The 13,337-nt window shown below is 44.2% G+C and overlaps 2 pseudogenes; one reads left to right on the forward strand and one right to left on the reverse strand.

Annotated features, from left to right (window-relative positions):
* Nucleotides 1-9,107: 9,107 nt before the first annotated feature.
* On the reverse strand, nt 9,108-9,226 carry LOC146624995 (5S ribosomal RNA; annotated as a pseudogene).
* A 360-nt stretch (nt 9,227-9,586) lies between these two features.
* Nucleotides 9,587-9,695, forward strand: LOC146624996 (5S ribosomal RNA; annotated as a pseudogene).
* Nucleotides 9,696-13,337: the final 3,642 nt, after the last annotated feature.

Genomic DNA, 13,337 nt, shown 5'->3' on the forward strand with positions numbered 1-13,337 from the left:
AAGCGTTCTGGTGTGAATCCGCTCTTCTGAATCTGAGTAACAAAGGTACTAACTTGTCGGATTTCAGCATCCACTTCAGGTTCAATCAGCTCAAACGATTCATTCGTCTCTGGTTCATGTAGTTTGTAAAGGAAGTCTGATCCCTTAAACCACATAGTGTCCATGAGCTGCAATGCAGGTACTGACCTGGTTGCTAGATCAGCTGGGTTTTGCTCTGATGTAACATAATGCCACTGTTCAGGGGATGTGGACTGGCGTATACGATGAACTCGATTATGTACGTAGACATAAAAGCGCTTTGAATCGTTGCAAATGTACCCAAGAACCACCCTGCTGTCACAGTAGAATTTTACAGTGTTTGGTTTATGATCAAGTTCATCCAGAATGAGCTCCGCCATCTCCACCGCTAGAACTGCTCCACAAAGCTCAAGACGAGGTATTGTCGGTTCTGGTTGGGGTGAAAGTTTTGCTTTGCCAAGCACAAATCCGACTTCACATTGTCCCTCTGCATTGACTGTTTTCAAATATGCTACTGCTGCAATAGCCCAGCTTGAGGCATCACTGAAGACACACAGTTCAGTGTAAGTGGACATGGAAAGGGAGGCTGGTACATAGCAGCGCGGCACTCTTAGGCGGCTCAAATCTTGGAGGGACATTTTCCACGTTTCCCATGCGTCCATCTCCTCTTGGGGGAGAGAAGCATCCCAATCTTGGACTCCATTTGACATTTTGCGTAACAAGAGTCTGCCTTTGATTGTCACTGGCGATGCTAGTCCCAAGGGGTCGAAGATGCTATTAATCACTGAGAGAACCCCGCGGCGGGTATAGGGTTTGTCATTGACGGCTACCTTGAAGGTAAATGAATCAGTGTTAATGTCCCAGCACATTCCTAGACTTCTCTGGGCCGGTAAAGCATCGTCACCGAGACTCAAGTCTTTAATACCGGAGGCCAAATCCTCTGGCTTGAATGCTTGCATGACTGAGACACTATTTGAGGCGATTTTGTGGAGCTTGAGGTTAGACTCAGCTAAGGATGCACATGTGCGCCTGAGCAGATCGATGGCTGCAGACTCTGTGGGAACCGAAATCAGCCCGTCATCGACGTAGAAGTGTCTCTCGACGAAGTGTCTTGTGTCTGCTCCAAACTTTGCCTCACCTTCCTGGATGGCTCTTCGAAGGCAATAGATGGCTACCGCTGGTGACGGACTATTACCAAAAACATGTACCCGCATGCGGTACTCCTGCACCTCTTTTGACAAGTCATTGTCCTTGTGCCACAGGAACCTCAAATAATCTCTGTGGTCTGGTCTAACCAGGAACCCGTAAAACATCTGCTGAATGTCAGCAGTGGTTGCAATGAGCTCTTTCCTAAACCGAATCAGGACACCAAGGAGGGTGTTATTGAGATCAGGGCCTGTTAATAACACTGAATTGAGTGACACACCAGACTGCTCGGCACTAGAGTCAAAGACCACCCGTATCTGACCGGGCTTCTGGGGGTGATATACGCCGAAAATAGGCAGGTACCAGCACTCAGTGTTATCATCAATGGGTGGAGCAATCTCTGCATGGTTGTTTTTAAACAGCTTGTCCATAAATTCTGAGAACTGCTCTTTCATTTGAGGGTTTTTGGTTAAGTTGCGTCTCAGTGAGTTGAGTCTAGACAGCGCTTGGTCTCTGTTATTTGGAAGTGGCAAGCGAGGGGACTTGAATGGTAAAGGAGCAATCCAGTTATTGTTTCCATCTTGGTGGACTTCCTTTTCCATTATCTTAAGGAAGGTCTCGTCCTCAAAGGACAGGGCATGCTGGTTGTCATACTCTGTGCGCTCAAAAACTTTCTCTCCAAGCTTTTCTTCTGCTGCATTGGGTTTTGAACTGCGTTTTAAGAAGCTACTCTTGTGCTCCCCGCCATAGCATGGTTTTTCTTTGATCTTCATGCTGTTAGGACAAGGAGTGAGGAGAGATGGACGTCCGTTGGAGAGCACGTGGGTTTTATAGGCATTGACCGTTGGCCTGTGAGCATTGAGGCATACTTCCCCCACGATTACCCAGCCTAGGTCTAGGCGCTGAGCAAAGGGAGCATTGTGGGGTCCGTTGACTTGTTGTCGTGCCTTGTGGACTTGTATGATGTCTCTGCCCAGTAGAACTGCAATCTGGGCAGCTGGGTCGTGCTTAGGTATCAGAGGAGCCAGATGTTTCAAGTGGGCATGGGCAAGAGCGACTTCAGGTGTAGGTATTTCATCTCTGTTAAATACTATCTCATCACATTCAATGAGAGGAGGAAGGTCTAGACGTGGGCCTTCACCTACAGGCTCAATTTGGAACCCCACTGCTTTCCTGCCGAGCATTTGAGTTAGACCAGCACACGTTCTCATATGGTATGTCAGAGGGCTATCCTTGATTCCAAATAGCTCGAAGAATTCAGGACGCGCCAGCGAGCAATTGCTCTGATCATCAAGAATGGCGTACATCTTAACAGACCGTTCTGGTTGACCTTTAGGGAAAACTTGAACTAGACATACCTTGGAGCAGGAACGCGGAGGACAGCCTTCACCGCAGATCTCAGTGCATCGTGACGTTACCTTGGGTAGAGTGTTGTCTTGAGGCTGAGGCTCTGGTTCAGGTGCATTTTCCGGCTGGGGTTTTTGACCCGTGTCAGGGTGCATGGCAGAGCAATGTCTTTCACTTTGGCACTCCTCACACTTGACCTTCAGGTCGCAGTCCTTTATTGTGTGCATGGGAGAACAACAGCGAAAACATCGTTTGTGTTCTTTGAGTATGTTTCGTCTTTCTTGTAGTGGTTTGATCCGGAAAGCTCTACATTTGGCTAGAGAATGCGTTTTCTTGTGGACTGGACAATAACGTGTTAGATCATCCTCTCTGATACTAGCAGAAGCACTTGTATCAACCTCTGTTCTGTTTACAGTTAGAGGTGATTTGTAGCTAATTTGTTTGAATGGTGGTCTCTCACCTTTGTTGAGGGGTTGACTGCTGCATGACACAAAACTTGGATCGTTTCTCGCTTTTGCCTCCTCTTGGACAAACTTTACAAAGTATGAGAATGGAGGGAACGTCACATTATATTTTTGTTTGTATTTTGAACCAGTGTGGAGCCATTTATCTTGTAAGCCTGGAGGCAGCTTTTCCACTATGGGCTTAACCCCACGTGGTGTGTCAAGGTAAGCGAGGCCTGGGAGGTAGGCTTCGTCTTTAGCAACCTGCAGCTCTAGGAGCAAATCTCCTAGTTCCCTAAGTTTAACATTGTCTCTGTTTGTAAGGCGAGGAAAACTGTCCAGTTTTTTAAACAGGGCATTCTCTACTACTTCGGGTGTAGCATAACACTCCTCCAGCCTATCCCATGACAACTGGAAGGCAGCTTTGGGGTTAGTGGTATAAACAGCCCTGATTCTTTTAACATGCTCTGAGGACTCTTTACCGAGCCACTTGACTAGGAGATCTAACTGCTGGCTGTATGTAAGATCAATGCCTCCAGTTGCATTTAAGAATGAAGACTGCCATGCTCTAAAATTTTCAGGGGTGTCATCAAACTTAAAGAGCCCTGTTGTGATTAACTCTCTGCGTGCAAGGAACCTAGCAAAGTCAGCCATAGGTGCATCACTATTGTGAGGAGCATGGTGACTGTTCGGCTCGACATACTCTCTTGGTGGGTCAAAAGTTTCCTCCTCTACGTACATTTTTGAGAGTACAGGTGGAGAGGAGGTTGGTTTCCTTGGAGTGAATGATGGCGCCTTTGCTGTCAGTTTGACTTGAGGTGTTCCTTCTTCAGCCGGATGTGACTTTAGCTGGGTTTGATGTTGCACGTACTCCATAGTTCTCTGTCTGATAACTTGTGGTGGGACTGAACTTTTTAAACTTTCTCCTTTTTCTTGTTCAACAGCTGCGGCAGCTTCTAGAACCTCTGCTTTTGCCGTAGCAGCTGCAGCTTTTTTCTCTATCTCTAACATCTGTAAATCCATTTCCAGATTTGCTTGCTGCTTTTTAATTTCCAATTGTCTCTTACTGTACAAGGCTTTGGCGTTTGTAGCTTCAGCAGAAGCTCTTGCAAAGATGGCTGCTTCCAATACACTGGACCTTGAGGACAACTTGGAAGATGAGCGCTTGGAGCCAGAGTGTTTGGATCGGGAGCTAGCCTCTTATGGTGCTTTGTCTCCTGAGTTAGCCATTTCTTCTGCCTTCTCCCCGTGGGCATCCATCGCTGTGGCATAAACTTTATCTTCCACCAACTGCTGACGTGGCTTTTCACTGTACTGTTATCGCTACGTGTTGGATACACTGTGTATGTTAACGCAGGTCAACAGCAAGCCAAACTCAATTTTCATGAGCCAGGAAACTGAGCGTCTTGCTCCTTTATTACAGTCTTCTCGACGGCTTACAATCTTTTACAACTGTAGCTTGAATAGCTCGATGAAAGTGCTGAGTGAAACTAAAAAATAAACCAGAAAATAAAATATCCTTTAGCTCTTTGACATTGTGAAATAAATGCACAAAAGAAATAGTTAGTGACAGAAAACATGTATCAAAGTTAGTCTTAGCTGCTAAGTAATGATAAACAATAGTTTTAACAATCCTCTGATATGCAAATTAGATCGCTAGCATCATTGCTATGTTAATAGACCATGCTCTAAGCAAAATCCGCTTCTGGGATAAGGCTAATTCCTGGCACAAACACATTCACAAAACGATCTCTAAATCAGCTCTTATAAACATATAAAACAACCAGAACATGTAATAAACTTACAGCCATTGCTTTCGATGGTGTATATAAAGATTCAGGCCACAGGAGATGAAGTTTAAACACAGATAGGCAGGTTTTCTGTACAATGCTTTTCCCGACTGACTGCAGCGTCTGCTTCCCACAATGCATTGCGAACACAGATTACTCCTTCAAAATAAGATACAGAAAAACTAATGCTGACTGTATAGAACATATTTTTAACTAAATGACTCTCTTTTTTAACATAAATTACCACAGATGAAATATGACATTTTATCACTAAATTATTATGAACCATTTTTTTAAATCTTTTACTTGGGACAGAACAGTTTCCATAAAACTTCCCCACAAACAGTTTAACAAAAATAATATCACGGTCAGCACTGACACATGTTCACAGTCCTCAAATTGATTTTTAACCAGGTTATAGTCAAAGGTCAGGTGCCAATCTCAGAGTTAACGCCGAAGTTTAAAGTCAGTTTGTTAAAACTGCTTTGTTCTTGAAAGCAGTGAGAAATATTCATAACTTTTAAGTCTGAGTTGAGATGGATTTTTGAGTTCTTGGTTTGAGAACAGATGAGGGTAAATTCATTGAACCATTTACCTTGACTTAAGAACATAATTGTACTACATAGCCCTCGTCAATGGAACCCAATACCAGTATTTGACAGTAACAGGTGAGCCTCAACTTTAATTTGTAAATAGACAAGACACCATAAGAACTGACATTACAATACTTTATTTTACAAAAGTCAGTGTCTTTTAGTTTAAAGTTTGTTTGGCATCTGTTGTACATCTTGAAAAAATAAATAAAATTAAAAAAAAACACACTCTATGCAGTGTACTATAATTGAACACAAACGACAATCCACAACAACCTTTCAAAACAATATTTCTAGATGAATTGTCATTTTCCTTCCAATACTGGAAACTTTCTGAACACCACTTATTTTGCATGGCTTGATGCATGCATACCCCATTTGTCTTAACTGGACTATAAATATAACTATATACACAATGAACAGTCACATTTGTAGAAACAACACTTTTAAAATGTAAAATCTTTAAGAAGCCCGAGTGCCAGGAGCAATCCCATTTAAGAACACTTACAATAACAACTTCATCCCAAAAGGCCGCAGGTTTTAACCACAGCTTCCCAGCATCAGTTCATGTATGCAGCTACACCTTTCCAAATCCCAGGGATCCTTTTAATGCATCGTTCATAAGATCTTTAAATTGATCTTCATCTGCAACACTTCTTGGAAGATACAGGGATAAGCTGCACGTTGATGTGTATGGGATGCGCCGCATCCCTGACTCCTGATCGTAAAAGTCTATGTTGCAGGACTGTGGGAACCCCAGTGGTGGAAGTAAGTCAGCCCCAGTTATAAAGACCAGCAACTCTTCAAACGTGTGGTCCACCTCTTGCTCTGTTAAAATACATACAACTAGTAAATAAGGTGCAATGTGTAGGTTCATGAATCAAAGATTTATAATCAGGTACACTGACTGTATAGTAGAGCAGTTGCGTTAATGACTATTTTGGAGTCAAAAACAGGTTGTTAGGCAAAACCAATATTGCAAAGCATTGTATAATAAAAAAAATAAAATTTAAAAAGCAGCACGGTGGTTAGCACTGTTGCCGCACAGCAAGAAGGTCCTGAGTTCAATTCCATCATCAGGCTGGGGTCTTTCTGCGTGGAGTGTGCATGTTCTCCCCGTGTTTGTGTGGGTTCACTCCGGGTACTCTGGCTTCCTCCCACCGTCCAAAGACATGCAGCTTGTGGGGATAGGTTAATTGGATAATCCAAATTGCCACTAGGTTTGAATGTGAGCGTGAATAGTTGTCTGTCCCTGTGTGTTAGCCCTGCGACAGACTGGCGACCTGTCCAGGGTGCACCCCGCCTCTCGCCCTATGACAGCTGGGATAGGCTCCAGCGCCCCCCGCGACCCTGAAAAGGATAAGCGGAAGCAAATGGATGGATGGAAAATTTAAAAAAAAAGAAAAAAAAAAAAAGGTCATGCTAACCTTGGTCCGTTAGGAATGTTGCCAACATGCCATTTTAGGTGAGGCATGTTAATAGGTCTTTAATATGGTACTCCGTTTGGCCACTTTATATTATTGAAAATACGGTTTTATAACACTTGTTACATTATCCGGGTTAGGCTACACCGTACTGCACTGCAATCACAACTTCGTACAATTCGAAGACGTCTGTGGTCAGTGACTTTTGAAACCAGTGTGACTTTCAGTTCTTTGTGACACACACTCACTGTTTATTCAAATTAAATGGTATTGTGAAATTGTAAAAATAAGTATATTTGAATGTGCACCACTAGTCAAGTAATGAAGTGTGTTGTTATGGTAATGATAAATTACTCATGTTTTTTTGTCTGATTTCAGACAGTATCATTTCACCCGTGCATCAATGTATGCGGAACTGACTGACAGTGCCTTGGATGAACATGTGCAGGACATTGTCGCTGGCAATGAACAAATTGGTCCTGAGGCTGTCAGAGCCTCCCTGCGAGTACGTAGACTACGTGTACAGCGAAGGAGGGTTCTAGCAAGCATGCTACGGATAAATCCTGGAGCAGCTGCCCTTAGAGCAGTTTTGCGGAGACCAGAACGAAGAACATATCAGGTTGCAGGTCCAAACTCATTGTGGCACATTGATGGAAATCACAAGCTGATAAGGTAACTGTTACGAAATCAGTTTTACCCCGGTTCTTTTTATTCCTCGAGCATCCAGAAATGGCACCGGACTCAGTAGTCATTTTCACAAAGCTTTTATTCATCTTTATTCATCTTCATTTAAGCATGCATCTTCTAGAAAGGAAGACAAGGCCGGTGTCCCTCTGCAAAAATCTTCACCCCTTTGTTAGTTACAGCCAGCTTTATAGAAGCGACCCCATCATAAAACCCCCCACGGTGTGCTGCAAACTCTGTGTCTGTGTCTATGTGCACGAGCACATGAATGCCTACATGTGCGTTCCCACGTGTCTATGTGAGTGCTCGTGTGTGACTGTGTACGCATACCTGTGTGTACAGTATGTGTGAGTGCGTGTGGATGTGTGTGCGTGACAGTTAAAACACTGTGGGTGTAGGTAACTCCCTAGAGGTCATAAAACCCATCTCCCTTCCAGACCACAGTTACAAATGTTGAGACCCCCACCCATACATCCTCTGGGGAATTTCCACTCAGTGTGGGAGGTCTCCTACACTCTACTCCTAAGTTCACGACACAGTCAGCCTTTATTACTTTAAGGGCAGTGTCTCTACAATAGTTCTACATTCTATGTTAACACATTTCTAAACTCTAAAATAAGCTAAACACTCCTACATAACCAAACACACTGATTTGTTGAACACCTATTTTGACCAAAGTGAAATTCAACATTACATCAAATATAATTGTTGAACAGTAAGACACATCCAATAGAGCCAGGCCCTGGGATGGGCAGTCCTCTAACACAACTTGTTATGTTTAAAGGGGAAGATCATAGAACACAGACATCATAGAATGCTCCCTCCATTGTACTCCGCACACACAGCTTACCTGTATTATAGTGCTTAGGCTGATTGCAAAGTGAACTAATTATCTAGAAAAGTTTTCACATGTGAAAGTGTGCCAGACAGTTGGCAAATTAGTGTTAATGATAGCCATACATGTGTATACTTTTGCTAGGAGTGTGTTGGAAATTTGGTAATTGAGTGTTGTGCAGTGAATTGTGCCTACAGTTTTGCAAAGTGTGTGTTACAAAATTGCAAACTGAGTGCAAAGCAGTTTTTGTGCTTTTAGTTTTGCAAACTCAGTGAGTGGTTTTGCTATAAGTCTGAATAGTTTTAGAGATTGTGCTACAGGAATCACAGTTAGGGTTTAAGCATTCAGAAAAAACTGTAATCTAGCTGTGTTTGCTTTTGCAAGAGAACTACAATGTTTTGATTATTGGGTGACAGGTTTTCTTATTTGTGTGAAGAGTTTTGCAAAATTAGCCAATAGTTACAAAAAATGTGCTTAAGCAATCAGAAAAAACTGTAAAAGAGCATCTTAGAGAAGCAGAGTTGCTCTGGAGGAAATATGGGCAGAGGTTGATCAATCTGCAAAAAACTCCATTAACAAATTGTGCAACAATTTCAGAATAATGTTCCCAAGTGTAAAGTCTTAAAATATTCCATCCTCTAGAGGCATAAAAATATATTTTATCAAAAGATTCAGTGACTGCAGAAATCTCTTTGCAGAAACAATGACGCTAAAAGCCATGATGTCAGTGATCTTCAAAAGCTCATAGGAAAGTTATCATGGAGCATTAAAGAGTGCCTCAGATCCGTTTCAACATTTAAACTGTCATTTGTGTGTTGAAGTGCAAAAGCTTACGGCACCTGGTATTCCCAGGCGGTCTCCCATCCAAGTACTGACCAGGCCCGACCCAGCTTGCCTTCCGAGATCAGACGAGATCGGGCGTGTTCAGGGTGGTGTGGCTGTAAGGGAGGAGCTGCTTCAGAAACAGCCTTTTTATACATGCTGTGATGACACAGTCATCCTTACGGTTTTTTAATGTCCTGTATATAAGTTGAATTCTCCAAACCACAAAAATGTTGCACTTCCAAATGGTCCTAACACACTGTGTGCTCTCTGTCACTTTAACACTGTGCTGTGAGAAACTAACATGTGTTATTATGGTGACGTTACCGCGGGAAAAGCATTTTTGCAGCTCAGTGTTGAAGCTGCAGTTCGCAACAAAGATTTGCATGCTTTCGCTGTAACATGTGAAGCTTAGCACAATACTATATTTTAAACTGTGTGACATTTGCCAAGTATAAAAGGTCTTTTATAGCGGGCTTCTCTCGCTTACGGCCATACCACCCTGAACACGCCTGATCTCGGAAGCTAAGCAGGGTCGGGCCTGGTCAGTACTTGGATGGGAGACCGCCTGGGAATACCAGGTGCTGTAAGCTTTTGCACTTCCACACACAAACTGCAGAGGGCGCCGCTGCTCACTCAGTGGAGGTGAGCTTCAGGAAAAGCTTCATGACAACGCTCCTGATTGCATTTCGCTTTTGTGCAAAACAAAAAAACAAGAACGAAATATTTAGGAAATACACAAACTTATTTCTTCTGTAAATGTAGAAAATGTCTGTGGCTAGTCCCTCTGGGCTCAGTACAGAGGAACTTGTTAACCTTGTAGTGTGCAGCGGGCGCAGTGTCAACCTGACACCCATGTGCAACCAGTTTGAACTCTTATTGGCTGCCGACTGCGGTCTCGAAGAATACTGAATAAATGCGCATCAGTGTGCTACCCTGAGCAGGGAACACGATATCATGGAGTTTCTAACCTGGAGCAAGGTGAAGGTGACGCAACTATGCAGGACCGCCCCTGCTTAGCTTCAGAGATCAGATGAGAACAGGCGTGGTATGGCCGTAAGTGAGAGGCTTCCTCGATAAGGGGGTTCATGTAGATACTGTATGTCAATAGGAAATTGTACTTAGTAGTCAGTATAATCTTTTAATTATATAAGTTTGTATATGGTAGAATACTGCATGTAATCATTAGTGTTTAGTTGGTGGCATATTGAAAGAATGTCTCATCCTAGGAGGTCTGTAACATTCTAGGGTGTTCACCCCCACATCCTAGGAGCATGAGAGAGGTCGTATCTTTTCTTTGTTGATATATGGTATAGCAAACACACGTATATCTCTTTAAGTATAAGAGCCTTTTGTTTAGATGGACCCGCTAGACCCCTGGCACCAGCTTTGGGGAGTCTTCACAGGGTCACATCTTGACCTCACACACACACACACACACACACACACACACACACACACACACACACACACACACACGTACACCTCCACATTGCAATGTAAAGAACAAACGCTCACTGAAGTATAAATAAAGACCGGGGCAGTTTCTAAGCGCGAGTCTCAGTTCTGGAGACTGCCCTTGCTAGCAAGAAGTCCTGTGTGTTTCTCTTCTCTGAGTCTTTACTGAAGAAGTGTTTTAGAATATATTTCTTAACACTGTAACCCATTTATTGGGATTTAAAAAACAATTCAGAGTGAAGGATATTGATTAGTTTCTACTTTTTTTTAATAGCTGCACATGACAGCACAGTTATAATGCATAGTTAATGCTGCAATATTCGCGTCATAAACAATTGTGAGTGTTTGCACAAAAACATCTACAAGTGCTCTGTGCATGTACAGTGATATTGATGTAACGCTTGAAGAATTTGACATTACTACATCAGTGGAAGAGCTCATTGCGCAAGACTCACTAACCATCCTATTCGAAAATGAGCTTAACCGTCGTGCTCCCCGTCTGGGCAGCTCCGGACCCCGGGGGTCCCAGAGTACCCCTGGGTAGCATTTCACAGGCCGCGCATCAGGGTTGGCTCCCGCGCCCCGTACACCCACGTTTCCCTCCCTGAATGCCATTCAATTTTTCTCCTAGTTTCAGGCAGGCTCTATCATGTTCGTCCATGGGAGGCCGCTGTTAACCCTTGTGCTCCCCTTCGGGGCTGCCCCAGACCCCGGGGGTCCCTAATTACCCCACCCTCAGTAGAGACAGGTGAATGAAAATGAAAAAAACAGAACGATCATTTGGGGTCGAAGAGTGCCCCAGAGCGATTCTAATGGGTTCTTCAGTGGAAGAAAACGTAGCACTTGGGGGCCACGCACAGAAGCTGCTGCAGCAGCGTGGGGGTCATTGATACCCCAGTACATGAAAATGAAACATAATCACAATAATGATAATAATGATAATGATAATAATGATAATAATAATAATAAGAAGAAGAAGAAGAAGAAATAGAAGAAGATGAAGAAGAAGAAAAAGAAGAATACAACACACAGATGCTTCTGAGTTTTATTTTATCTTATTTGAAATTACACTCAACTGAGGCAATCTGGAAGGCCATACCATTTAGGGACATGCGCAATTGGGGGGGGGGGGGGTGTTTTTAAAACACCCCCCCTCCCCCCCGGGCTGTATTTTTGATTACAATATCAACAAACTGTCCGTGTTTCAGGTGCTCGGTGCTGTACAGCGCCTTCGGTGGCTGTGAATACATGATCAGGAGACGTTGAATGGAAGGAATGAAACGAGGCGTGAGGAGTCTTTTCCTGATGCTGTAATAATGTTCAGCGTAAAAGTCATCCTCCAAGTGTCACAGCGGGATGGAACGGACACACGCGCAGACTCTGAGTTGGGAAACACAAGAATCTTTATTACAGCACACCAGGTGATCTATTTACAGAGGTGAGGGGGGAAGCCGGGCTCCGGGGGTCCACACACAAAGGGAAAAGATGCTGAAAGTGCACACGCACTCCGTCCACTCCTCACGCTCCTCTCCACACTCCACAGAAAACACGATGACGTACTCCACTCCTCGCACACTCAATCACTCAGGAAACACAGGGGTTGGTCCAGGGAATGCGGGTTGGCAACGGTCCAGCGACAAGAAACACAGAGCTGCCGTCTTATAAAGGAGCTGGAACACTCTCGTAACGAGCCACAGGTGCGTGATGGCGACCAGGTGCGTGGACCAAGGGCAGAAGCCCACAGGTGAGCTCCGCCCTGGAAGAGGGAGGAGGGAAAGAGAGGAAGGGAGAGAGCAGGAACAAAATGAAAAACATATGTAGCCATACTGAGCCGACCGGGTAGGCACAGGGACCCTGACACCAAGACTCGCAGACACTCGTGTTGTCTCTGGCTGGGGTGATTGGTCTTGCACCTGTTGCATGCTTCGGTGCGGTACTCGTTGATCACTAGGTCGAGTAGGTGATACACCTACGCAGTTTTCACGGAATCGACGAGTAAAGAAGACGCCCAACCGTCAAGCTCGGCGTCTTGCCGCTCGCCCCCCGCTGTCACACTCCGCGTTGGACAGTATCTCTCCCTCTTCCGAGGAACTGTCAGTTGAGCTGTCCGAGGAACTGTCCTCCTCGTCGCGACGCAGGGGTGCAGAGTCCATCTTTTTCTTTTTATCTCCCTCGGTTTTGAGCGAGGGAGAAGGTTTTGACAAAAAAAAAGTTATAGAACGAACGAGACAATCGCCTTCTATTGAAAATACTAGAAAGGGGGGCTTATATTTTTTGTTGTTGTTTTATAGCAACTTCATAGAACAGCTACAGCATAGGCAAACATTCAGTGAGTGAGTAAGTAAGTAAGTACATAGACTGCATTAGAACTAGAAATCCTAGAAAACAAGTGAAATGAAACTCAGCCTTCATAGTGTAACAAGGAGAAACGGGGTGGGTTTAGCTAAGCGAACATTGCCAGTGTACAATTTAACTGAGAATATCCAAGGGCTCCACCGAGCCCCGTGAGAACATAAGATGTAAAATATGCTCCTGGGCCAAATAATCCCAGGGAAGCGAGGCCGATGAATTTACACCGCTCCTTCAATTCGATCCTCTCCTCTTCTTCCCTTTTTCTTTGTTCTTCCTCCTTTCTCCTCTTCAGCCTTTCTCCTTCGAGTTTCTTCTGGGCCGGTGCACCTAAACGCGTAGTGAGGGTGTGCTGGGAACGTCTAGCAGAGGCCCCAGTCCGCGAGATCTTCAATCCACACCTCCGGCAGAGCTTCAACAGCTTTCCG

Source organism: Diplotaxodon limnothrissa, linkage group LG9 (genome assembly GCF_057381915.1).
Source record: "Diplotaxodon limnothrissa isolate DT_005_m linkage group LG9, D_limnothrissa_male_GT1.1, whole genome shotgun sequence".
Lineage (NCBI taxonomy): Eukaryota > Metazoa > Chordata > Actinopteri > Cichliformes > Cichlidae > Diplotaxodon > Diplotaxodon limnothrissa.